Source organism: Sturnira hondurensis, unplaced genomic scaffold (assembly GCF_014824575.4).
Source record: "Sturnira hondurensis isolate 20B ecotype Veracruz unplaced genomic scaffold, ASM1482457v3 Scaffold0004474, whole genome shotgun sequence".
Lineage (NCBI taxonomy): Eukaryota > Metazoa > Chordata > Mammalia > Chiroptera > Phyllostomidae > Sturnira > Sturnira hondurensis.
The window spans coordinates 13,837,423-13,850,540 of NW_028077105.1; positions in this window are offsets into that span (position 1 = coordinate 13,837,423).

Here is a 13,118-nt window from a genome sequence, read left to right on the forward strand (position 1 = left end):
ATATCTTACCTGTCCTAGTGAGAAACAGAGCAATGTCTCTCTCATGAAGCTGAAAGCTTATTTCCCAGCTTCCTTCACAGCAAGGGTGTGCCAGTGTGATCCAGCATTGACCAATCAGGTTTACCAAACTTAGACTATGAACAGGAGTTAGTGATTCAAAGATGTGGGAGCCACACCAACTCCATTCTGGTGGCAGGGAATGGCAACAGCAGCAAAACCTCTAGGTTTCCTGAGACGTCAGGGACAGCCAAGCAGGTTGGTGTCTGGGGTCTGGTGCCTTGATGAACTACCACAAGTCAGTGTTGGCACCAGTGGCAGCCGTGTCTCAACAGGACTCATTCGGGCATGCGATTAGCCTGGGCCTAGCTGATGCCTAGCTCCCTCGCTCTGACTTTGCAAATCCTACAGTCAGTAGTAATGTTTCCAAAAGCCTGTCAGTAAATTACTTTCCTGCTTAAATATGTCAGAGTTGTTTTCTGAACCCTTCAACTAACAAACCTTGACCCATACAATTTAATTTCATGTGCTGTTGCCCGGTTGAATATATACACTCCCCCAATCTGCCTTCCTCTCACAGCACCCTGTGAATGGAGAGAGAGAAGCATGTGCTCTTATTCCATATGCATAGGAAGAAGCTAAGCTAATAGGCAACATTCGAAGACGGTGTTGGTTTCCTATTGCTGCTGTAACAAATTACCATAAACCTAGTGATTTAAAAGAACACAATTTTTTTCTCTTACAGTCTGGGGGTCCAAAATCCAAAATGAGCCTTACAGGGCTAAGATCAAGGTGTCAGAAGGGTTTGTTTCTTCTAGAGGCTCCAGGGAAGAAGGTGTTCTTTGCCTCCTCCAATTTCCAGGAGCTATCTGCTTTCCTTGTTTAATAGCCACACCACTCACATGGATCTCTTGCTTCCTTCCTCACATTTTCTACTAACTATTGACTCTGATCTTTTGCTTCTTTTTTGTAAGGACCCTTATGATTATGTTTGGGCCCACCAGGATAACCCAGAATTATCTCCCATCTCAACATTCACAATCACAGTCGCCAGTCCCTTTTGCCAGACAAGGTAGCATTTACAGGTTTCAGGGATGAAGATGTGGGCATCCCTGAAGGCCCATTATTCATTCTGCTGTGAGTACCTAGACCACCTATTATTAAGCACACTCTAGATTAAGTAATCATAGATCATGTGAGGACCTCTGGTCTCTGTTTTGTTAGAAGAAATCCTTAGTTTCTTCCAGCCCTCAGCCTGCTTCCAGTTATTAAGAAGACTCAAGCTGTATAAAGTTACTGGCTGCCAAATTTAAGGAAACAGAGAAGGTATGCTTGAGAAGACACCTTAAGAAGAAAAAAAGTCATACATATAGACATGTAGAGTGGTGTAGTCTTGTCACATTGCCTGCCTAGCTCAGTCATGATTCAAAGAATGTACGTTACCCAAGTATGCTTGCCTTCATGTCCCAGGCAAAGGGGAGAATTCTATTCAATGTTCTGTCAGCCAGTATATACACTATTTGGCAACCACGAATATCAATACAACAACACAGTCATCATAGAAGTGCTTTACCTGTATTTTGCATATGAGGATATGTTCTCATCTCATACAACACATGCCTTAAGAAGAAGAAGGAACCCTGATGGTAGCACTGTGTGATCATGTAGTTGCCATTGCCCTAAAATACATCTCTTCTTGCTGAACAAAACTACCTTGAATTGCCAAGGCAACAGCCCAACCTTCCTGTGGTCACTCTACTCTATTTATTAACCTCCTGATTGCTTTTGCTTTCCCTGCAACATGCCAAATTAGCTCTGCAGAGCTCCACACAGCTTCTCTCTTCCTGAAGGTCAAGTGTCAATCTGTGAATTTAAAAACTCCTATATATTCTTTGGTTCCAGTGCATCAGGGTATATCTACCTTTATTTTTGCTCTAAATTTGATTCCTTTCCTTTCTTTCAGTTGGTCAATTTATGCCTTTGTTTTTTTCCAACCATCAGTATAAAGTACCTCCTTATTTTATGTTATTATATCTCCTTTGCTTTATCTAGAAATTGTGCATTGTCCCAGCTTGTGTAGATCAACTGGTTGGGTATCTCCCGCAAACAGGTTGAGAGGTTGCCAGTTTGATTCCTGGTAGGGGCACCTGAGTAGGTTGTGGGTTCGGTGACCAGCCCGAGTGTGCATGAAAGGCAACCAATTAATGTTTGTCTCTCGCATCAATGCTTCTTTCCCTCTCTTTTTCCTTCCCTCCTCCTTTCTATAAAATCTAACATAAAATAAATTTTTAAAAATATATATTTAAAGGGTGATCATGTAATTAAGAAACTCTAATTATTTCAAGTAGCTCTAGGGGAAGAATTGCAGGAACTAATCATCAGAAACTGTGATGAAATAGATCTAAGTTTATGATAAGAAAGACTTTCAGACAGTGCTCTTTATAGTGAAATAATCTGCCTTACAAGAAAATAATTTATTAGAAGTATTTATGCAAAGGCCAGACGGTCATCCATCAAGAATAACCTTATACATAGAGGAAATTCTATCACTAAATAAACAATTGGGTCAAGTTATCCCCAAGGATATCTCTAAAATCTATGATTCCAAGTCACATGGTATGTGTAACAAAATGTATTTTTTGCTTGTATTAGATTCTAACTTCAAATTTAAATACTTCTTTTAGGTAGTTAGTCACTCTTCTAGTGTGTAGAAGTAAATATAAGTATGAAAATAAATGTGTATGTTCAATGGAAGTAAAAGGATAAGAAGACAGGAAAGAAAGCACTGTCATTTAAATTCAGTGTGAGATTTTTCCATGAGGATGCCTATGAAGTTAGATTTGCATCTGTGGAAAGCATTATGCATATATAACTAATGTATGTTAAGATGTTAAATTATCAATTATCTTGTGACAGTACTGTACTACCAAGAGCCTGAGTAAACTACACGTGATACCTGGGAACTAGCTAGTCTGCCCCAAAGAAAATGGGAGGGCACCAAGTTGAAACCTTGGCACAAAGAGCCAACTGCAACTAGGGAGCTGGAGAGCAAAAGAGCCAAGAGAACAGATGGGCAGGAGAGGCAATGAGGTTCGCAACAATTTCTGTGATAGTGAGGCTTCTGCAAGCAATGCCACCATTAATGCTTACCACCCCAAAAGGCAGGTTATTAAAGTTAACCTGTTTATTAAAGTTAATTCTTGATGTTATATCACATTACCATAAAAAATCTAGGTTCACCATCTTTCATTTTACTTGAAATGCTATTCTAGATGCCTGACTTTAACTTAAGAAAGTTAAGATTAGGCAACTTTTTAAACCATGTACAATAATCAAAGAAATGTTTTACTGACTGAATTATTCAGTTTCCCAGCATGCATATTTTCTATATGGCACTGTATAAGGCAGAGAGAAATAGTCCTTTGCGGTAGGCATTAAAAAGAATTCAGGGTGTCTAGAAGCTAAACTCCCACTGGAAAGGCTACTTTAAGAACTGGCATCACTTGCAGAAGCCTCACCATCACAGAAATTGCCCTGAACCTCATTGCCTCTCCTGCCCATCTGGTCTCTTGGATCCTTCACTCTCCAATTCCCTAGCTGCAATTGACTCTTTGTGACAAGGTTTCAGCTTGCTAATAATACCCAAGTACCACATATTTTATTCAGGTTCCTGGTTGTACAGTATTGTCACATGATAATTGGTCATTTAAAATCATAATATACACTAGTTATATGCACATGATCCTTTCACTAAACAATTCTTTTTGCAGGCATCCTCATGGAAAACCTCACATTAAATATAAATGAGTGTGCTTTCTTTCCTGTCTTCTTATCCTTTTACTTCCATTGAACATACACTTTTATTTTCATGCTTAAATTTACTTTTACACAAATTAAGAGCCACTACCAACCAAAAAGAGGTAGTAAATTTGAAGTATCAAATACAAGCAAAAAAATACTTTAATATTTATACTGTATGGCTTGAAATCATAGATTTTAGAGATGAAAGAATCCTAGGGGATCATTTGACCCAATCATTGATTTAGTGATAGAATTTTCTCCATTTACAACACTCTTTTTGCTGGACGATCACCTAGCCTGCTCTTCACACAAGCATCCCACAATAGTTGCAGCCAGGTCACGCAGTCCGATGGGTCAGGGATTGGCCTCACCTGCCAGTGAGTTTGGGGCAGTTTTGGATCAGCCACAGTAGGAGGCCACTCCAGGCCACACGGGGAACAGCTTTGGAACACCTGGCTCTAGTGAAAAGGGGGAATTCCACCACTGGTCAGCCACAGGGTGCCTTCTAATTAAGGCAATTTGTTCAAGACCAGGAGATGTAGCTGATCTACTTAATACATACAAACAAACAGGCAAAGTGAAAAGACTAAACAACATGTTCAAAAATAAAAAACAAACAAAAAACACTTCTGAAAAAGATCTAAATGAAATGGTGTTAAACTATCTAGTAGATAAAGTATTCGAATTAATAATAGTAAAAATGCTCATAAATCTCTGCAGTCAGGTGGGTACTACACTCAGTGAGAACTTCAACAAAGAGATAAAAATATAAAAAATAAAAAGTGCCATCAGAACTGAAGAATATAACAATTAAAATTTAAAAGAATATACACTAGAGGGTATCAAAACACATTAAATAACACAGAATATTGAAGTAGCAATCAGAAATACAGCATTTTGAAAATCACCTAATTGGAAGAACAAAAAGGAAAAAGAATAAAGAGAGCAAAAGAAACCTATGGAACAATATCAAGCATACTAATATTTGCATAATGGGAGTACCAGAATGAGAAGAGAAAGAAAGGTGCAGTAAACCCATTTAAAGAAATAATGGCTAAAATGTTGCTTAACTTGGAGAAGAAAACACACATCCAAGTCCAGGAAGCACAGAGTTCCAACAAGGTGAACCCAAAAGGAACCACATTAAGACACATCATAATTAATATATTAAAGGTTAAATATAATAAGAGGATCTTAAAAGCAGCAAGAGAAAATTGCTTACATAAAAGAGAATACCCATAAGACTAACAGCTGATTTTACAACAAAAATTCTTCAGACCAGAAGTAAGTGGTATGATGTAGTCAACATGATGAAAGGAAAAACCCCTCAGCCAAGAATACTCTACCTGGCAAGGTTATCATTTAGAATTGAAGGAATAATCAAGAGTTTTCCAGATAAGCAAAAACTAAAGGAGTTCATCATCCCTAAATTGGTGTTATAAGAAATGTTAAAGGGAGTTCTTTAAATGGAAAAGACCAAAACTGGAAGTAAGAAAATATATGAAAAAAACTTGCATTAATAAAGGCAAACATATAGTAAAGGTAGAAACCAACCACTTATGAAGGTAATGTGAAAATATTAAAATAGCAGTAAGTACATACCTATCAATTGTGAAGGGAGGTTCATGGATGAGGGTGAAATGGTATAAGGGGGGGTACGTAGTAATGGAAAACAAAATACCAAAATACATGGGGACATAGGTGTTAGGGACCACCCTGCCTGGTTTCAGGAATTGTAAACCATCTCCCATGTCTAAGACTGTGAGCGACCTCCAGAATGCGAGCCACTTAAGAGACAAGGCTTGTCTCTGGCAACAGATGCTGCCCCTGCTTCATCTCCCTGCCTCCAAAGTATGATCGGATGCTCAGAGACAGGTGAGACCCCTCAGAGGAGGGGCAACCTAGGCCAGACAGGATCACTTGGGAGGCCATCATGGAAGGACTCGGCGGGGAGGGGCTGCGACAAAGAGGGAGTGATAGACCCTCACCCCCCAGCTGTGACAAAGCCCCAGTCCCCATGTCCTCTGGGAGAAGCACTTCCTGGCTCTAGTCCACTTAAGCCTAAAAACCTATGATGGAGAAGGTGGTGCAAGCCTTGTGCTGGGAATGGCGGACTCCCTGGGTAATTAGGCCTGAGAAGGAATATGTGAAACCCTGTGAGACCTGCTTTGTTTAAGAATGCTTTTAGATAAATGATAAGGGACCAGGCAGAAGAAGAGTTTATGTTCCCAAAGTTCTGTAGGCTTTTAGCTGACAGGCCCTAATTTAGAAGAAACCCTAATGGTTCTTTGTATACCATCTACTGTTTACTGCCTGACAATGACTAATAAGCTGTACCTAACCTCCTGTGCAAAAACCGCAATAAAAGCCTGACTAGGCAAAGGTCGGGTGCTCTCTCTCCCCTGGTGAGAGAATTGCCTGGCTGCTGCAGCAACTCTCTCTCCCTTTGAAAGAGTTGCCTGGCCGTCCGAGCCACTCTCCCCTTGAGGGGCTGGCGAGGCTGTTCTGAGACTCTCCCTCCTTGAGAGAGTAGCGTTGCCAGCCCTTTTCCTCCACAGGAGTCAGTAATCCGTGTGAATTTGTCTCATATCTCATCCATGATGCCATGGGCACTGCTTGTAAGTGCACCTGTCACATAGGGTGCTGAATGGGGAAAAAAGATTCTACACGAGACTCACTTCAGGTCAAAACAAACACTAAAATTAAAGGGATGTAAGAAGATATTTCATTAAAACAGAGGGGGAAAAAGCTAGGATAGTGATACTCACACACTAAATAGTCTTTAAAACAAAAGCTATAACAAAAGAAAGAATGACACAGAAATACCACATCTAGATTCTTATCCAATGGGAATGAGATAGTAATTCAAAAAAATATATTCATCAGCCAGGAGATTTCTGGTCAAGACAGTGTCATAGGTAAACACACCTCACTTCCTCACACAACCACATGAAAATTACGACTAAAATATAGAACCACCATCACTCAGAACTGGCAGAAATCAAATTGAATGGGAGTCTGACTACTACAGAACTAAAGAAAGCACATCCATCAAGATTGATGGGAAGGGAAAAGACACAGAAAAGGCGGATCCCCCATCCACATATTGTAAATAAAAATTCAGGAGGGATATCTTGGGAGCAAGGAGTCCTAGCCCCACAACAGGCCCCCAGTCCAGGGTTCCAGTTCCAGGCAGATAAGTCCCCATAACTTCTGGGTGCAAAGTGGGGGTTGAGTTGGTGGAAAAAACTTCTGGAGTCCCAAGTAGTTCCTCTTTAAAAACCCACACATGAGCTTATTAAGACTCACTCAATCTGAGCCTCAGCACAGGGGTAGCAGCTTCAAAGGCACTGGTGGCGTACAGGGAGAAACTGAAGTGTCTGGCATCAATGCAAAAGCTGGGGAAACCTTTCTTCTAGACAGAAATCAGGCTGAAGCTATTGTCCCTTTTCTGAACCATTCCCCCTCAAAGAGCTAGCAGGCTGGTGCCATATCTGAAATTCCACCAACTGGGCTAATACTGTTTGCTTCACCCTGGAGATCCCCAGAGACTTCCTTCAACCCAACTTATAGGCACACCCATGATGTATTTTCATATGAATTGCTGGTCTCCACACATGCTTCACAACTTCTTAAATCCTTTCAAACAAGCAATAGCCAGCCTCAGAGGCTCCAGTCCCTGTACTACGTGTTACGTGGCCTCATATCTGGCAATAACAGTAACCAGCCTAGTTTCACAGCTTGGTTTCATCTAAGAATATCCAAACCCAACACAAGTAGCAACCATCTCAGATTGCTTCATAAATGACGCAGGGTAGCCCCAGGCAAAACGCAAGTGGGAGCTGACCTTGGCCGGAGCCACCTGGGAAACCCAGAGCCTGTGCACCCAGTGGACAGCTACTGACTACATTGAAGCACCACCATCTTGCTCCCACATAGCTGATCCTCCATGAAGGGTAAAGGTTCATAGACAGTGGTCACAGCCAGTCTTTGCAGTTGCCTGGCTTTGGTAAATCTCTCCCATTGGCCTGCAAATAGCATTCGAGTCTCAACTACAAGAGGAGGATGCACTCAGCCTCCATGAAGTGTACACAATCAAGCACCCAGCCTGAGTGATAGGTGAGGCTGTGCCACTGGACCCTGCAGGATACCTACTACATTGGGCATGGCTAACAAGACAGGGAGTCATAGCAGCTCTACCTAATATATAGAAACAAACACAAGGAGGCTGCCAAAATGAGGAGACAAACATGGCCCAAATGAAAGAACAGATCAAAATTCCATAAAAAGAACTAAACAAAATAGAAATAAACAATCTATCAGGTGTAGAATTGAAAATACTGGTTATAAGGATGCTCAGGAAACTTAGTGAGGACCTCAACAGCATAATAAAGATCCAGTCAGAAACAAAGGATACACTAACTAAAATAAAGAACAATTTACAGGGAACAATAGTAGAGCTGATGAAGCTGAGAGTCAAATCAGTGATTTGACATATAAGGAAGCAAAAACCAACCAATCAGAACCATAAGAAGAAAAAAGAATCCAAAGAAATTAGGTGGTATAAGTAGCCTCTGGAACAAATTCAGTGGGTGCAACATTTATATTACATGGTACCAGAAGAAGTGAAAGAGCAAGAAATTAGAAATCCATTTCAAAAAATAATGGAAGAAAACTTCCCTATTTGGTGAAGGAAATAGGCATGCAAATCCAGAACACATAGAGAGTCCCAAACAAGACGAATATAAAGAGGCCCACTCCAAGACACATCATAATTAAAATGCCAAAGGTTAAAGACAAAGATAGAATATTAAAAGATGCAAAATAAAAGCAAGTAGTTACCTACAGGGAAATTTTCATAGACTGTCAGCTGATTTCTCAAAAGAAACTTTGCAGGCTAGAATGGATTGGCAAGAAATATTCAAAATCATGAAAAGCAAGGACACATAGCCAAACTGATCTACCCAGCAAACATATCATTTAGATTCAAAGGGCAGATAAAGAGCATCTCAGACAAGAAAAAACTAATGGAGTTCATCATCACCAAACCACTATTATATGAAATGTAATAGGGAGATTACATTTCATTAAAGGGACTTACTTAAGAAAAAGATCAAAACTACGAACAATGAAATGGCAATAAATACATATCTATCAATAATTTAATCTGAAAAACAAACTAGGCAAACAAAAAGAACAGAGACAGAATCATGGATATGGAGAGCATTATGATGGCTGTCAGATGGAAGAGAGGTATAGGGGACTGGATGAAGAGGTGAGGGGATTAAGAAGTAAAAACAGGTAGTTACAGAATAGCCATGGGGATGTAAAGTGCAATATAGGAAATGGAGTAGCCAAAAAACCTACACATGACCCATTGACATGAATAATGACATGGGCATTGCCTGAGGGAGTGGGTGATCTGGGTGGAGAGGGGCAAAGAGGTAACAATGGTGACAACTCTAACAGCATAAGCAATAAAATACAATTAAAATGGAATTATAAAAAATTACCTCGGAAATAAGGAAAAATAGAAAAGAACACATTTTAAATATGTATAGTGTTCCAAAAATAGAATGTTCCCCCAAATTATAGATTTTCTGGAGAATACAGGGCTACCATCTAGGTGCCTCACCAAAACAGAGAGAGCTCTCTGCATTCCTCAAGTTAGATCAGAGTAGACCACCCCATTCTCCAGAGACCTAACAATAACTTTTCTCTTTTCTTTAAAAAAATTCTGGAATGTAAAGCTCCTTTTAATTAAAGTATAATTGCATACAATATTATGTTAGTTTCAGGTGTACAACAACGATTTGTCTTTTATATACCTTATGAAGTGCTCACCATGAGAAGTCTAGTAACTCTTTGTCACTGTACAAAGTTATTACAGTATTATCATGTGTTCTTTGGGTACTCTATTTCCTAGTATTCTACTATTACTAGTTATTACCATAATTATTTGGTAACTGCCAGTTTTTGCTTCTTATTCCACTCACTATTTATTTAGTTATTTTTTATTGAATTTATTTGGGTGACACTAGTTAACAAAATTATACAAGTTTTAGGTACACAGTTCCTCCATACATCATCTGTTTTGTGTTCCACCCAAGTCAAGTCTGCTTCCATCAACATTTATCACCCCTATACACTTCTCCACCTTACGTAAATTTTTAAATTAATGATAGTCATTCAAATACTCAACTTATGACTTAGTTATGACTTTTAATAATTTATAACTAATTAATGATCTCTCATACTTAAAAATCTAAAGAACCAAGCTATGAAGAAGTGAAATGTAAAATATGCCAATAGCACTTTTCTACTATTAAACCCAACATCAATAATTTAGTTTTGAAAAAAAATTTAGTTCTGGTCAAATATTATTTACTACACAATATTAATGTTATTTGAATTGTCTGGCTTTGTATTTGATTTATAAACATTTTAGTTTATAGTTGTGTTAAAATCAATAAGTATAAGAAATGTACCCTGGCTGGTGTAGCTCATTGGATTGAGCATGGTCCTGTGAACCAAAAGATTGTGGTTGAATTCCCAGTCAGGGCACATGCCTTGGTTGCAGGCCAGTTCCCAGCAGGGGATGCACGAGAAGCAACCATACATTGATATTTCTCTCCCTCTATCCTTTCCTTCCCTTCTAAAGATAAATAAATAAATATTTTTAAAAGATGTATACCTGGTAATATATTTATATATTTTTAAGTAACATTTTGATAAAGAGTATAAAGGAAACATGGAGGAAGTCTATTTTTTTAAATGTATGAATTCCTTATGTATGAGAAATCTGGATTTGTGATTGTAATTAATTATACACGTCAGCTTGATTTTGATTGCTAGTTAAAGAAAACCAAAAGAGTATTTTTAGGGAACAGAGTACTTATGAGAACTTAAGGCTCATTTGAGCATGCTGCCCTGGAGAGAGATTCTGACCAGTTCACAGCCCTAAGCAGAGGAGCCCAGGGTCCCAGTTAAATGATTAGGAGGGAAAAGAAAGTATAAGAAAACATGGAATTACCCATAGATCCTACCCCATATCTTTCTGGCTTCTTCTATTTCCTCTTCTTATAACAACAAAAGACTACTGACTCCAGGAACCAGAAAAAATAATAGCAGGGCTTCTGTTCAAGATGGCAGTGTGGATAAGCATGATTGGCCTCCTCACACAACTACATCAAAATTACAGCTAAAGTAGAGTACAGCCACCATTCAGAACCACCAGAAATCAATATGAATGGAAGTTTACAACCACAGAATTAAAGAAGAAACTACATCCAGACTGGTAGGAGGGGTAGAGCCACAGAATGGGTTGGTCCCACACTGACATGTAGTGGATACAAATTGGGAGGGATACCTCAGGAACAAAGAGTCCAAACCCCACACCAGGCCCCAGAGCCCAGGGCTGTGAACCAGAAAGAAAAGTCACCATAACTTCTGGCTGTGGAAACCAGGCTGGGACTTCTGGTCAAGATGGAGGCATAGGTAGACACACTTTTCTTCTTTACACAACCACAGAGAGAATTAGAGCTAAACCTCAAAACAAATAACACCCAGAACTGTTATAAAATTGAACTGTATGGAAGTCTAACAATCAAGGATTTAAAGAGACCACATTCGTCCAGATGGGCAGGAGAGGCAGAGATGCAGAGACAGGCGGAGAGGGGAGGAGATGGGGTAGGGCATGGAGAGGCAGTGGTGGTGGAATGGGCAGTCTCACATTCAGGTGTGGTAGATAAAAGTCAGGAGGAATACCTTAGGAATGAGCGATCCCAGTGCCAGGCCAGACCTCACGGTCCAGGGTTCCAGCACCAGGAAGACATAATCCCTATGACTTCTGGCTGTTAAAACCAGTGGGGTTTGGGGTGGTGGATGAAATTGCAGAGTTTTTAGGAGTCTCCACTTAAAGGGGCCATAGGGTCTTAGGATGCATGCAAACCCACCCGCTCTGGGATTCAATATCAGGGCAACAGCTGGAAGGGTGCCAGTCGCATACAAGGTGTGGATGAAGTGACTGGAAAAGGGGCAAGTGCCAGGCAAACCTCCAGAAGCCAGGCAGTGGCATTGTCCCCTCTTAGAGCCTTTCTTCCACCCACACAGAGCCACAGAGGAGTGAAGCATGTTCCCCAACCCTGGCAATGACCTAAGGCTTCACCCCAAACAATTTACAGGTGCCTTTTCTACAAAAAGCCACACTATTAAGACAGGGAGTCAAAGCAGTTTTAATACACAGAAACATACACAGGGAGGCTGCCAAATTGAGAAGACAAAGAAATATGGCCCAAATGAAAGAATACAACAAAACCCCAGAAAAGGAACTAAACAAAACAGAGATAATCAACCTATTAAATGCAGAGCTCAAAACACAAGTGATCAGGATGCTCAAAGAACCCATTGAGTATGGCAACAACATAAATGAAAAAACAAAGGGTACACTAAGTGAAATAAAGGAAAATTCTACAGGGAACCAACAGTGAATGGGAGGAAGCAGGGATTCAAGTAAACAATTTGGAACACAAGGAGCCAATAAGCATTCATCCAGGACAGCAAGAAGAAAAAATAATTTTAAAAAACCAGGATAACATAAGAAGCCTCTGGTATATCTCCAAATGTGCCAATATCTGAATCATAGAAATGCCAGAAAGAGAAGAGAAAGAGCAAGAAATTGAATACTTATTTGAAAAATTAATGAAAGGTAAATTATTTAATTTGTAAAAAGAAGTAGACTTACAAGTCCAGGAAGTACAGAGGGTCCCAAACAAGTTGGACTCAAAGAGGACCACACCAAGACACATCATAATCAAAATGTCAAATTTAAAGATAAAGAGAGAATCTTAAAAGCAACAAGAGAAAAGAAGAGGGTTACCTACAAAGGAGTTTCCATAAGACTGTCAGCTGATTTCTCAAAAGAAACTTTGCAGGCAAGAAGAGACTGGCAAGAAGTATTCAAAATGACAAAAAACAAGGACCTAAACCTACATTACTCTATGCAACAAAGCTATCATTTAGAATGAAAAACAGATAAAGTGTTTCCCAAACAATATAAAGCTGAAGGAGATCATCATCACCAAGCCATTACTACATGAGATGTTAAAGGGACTTATTTAAGAGAAAGAAGACCAAACTATGAACATTAAAATGGTGCCAAATTCACAACTACAAAAAACAGAATCTAAAACAACAAACTAAACAACCAGTACAGGGACAGAATCATAGATGTAGAGATTATTTGGAGGATTATCAGCTGGGAGGGAGAAGGGGGAGAATGGGGAAAAAGGTGTGATGATTAAGAAGCATACTTGGTAGGT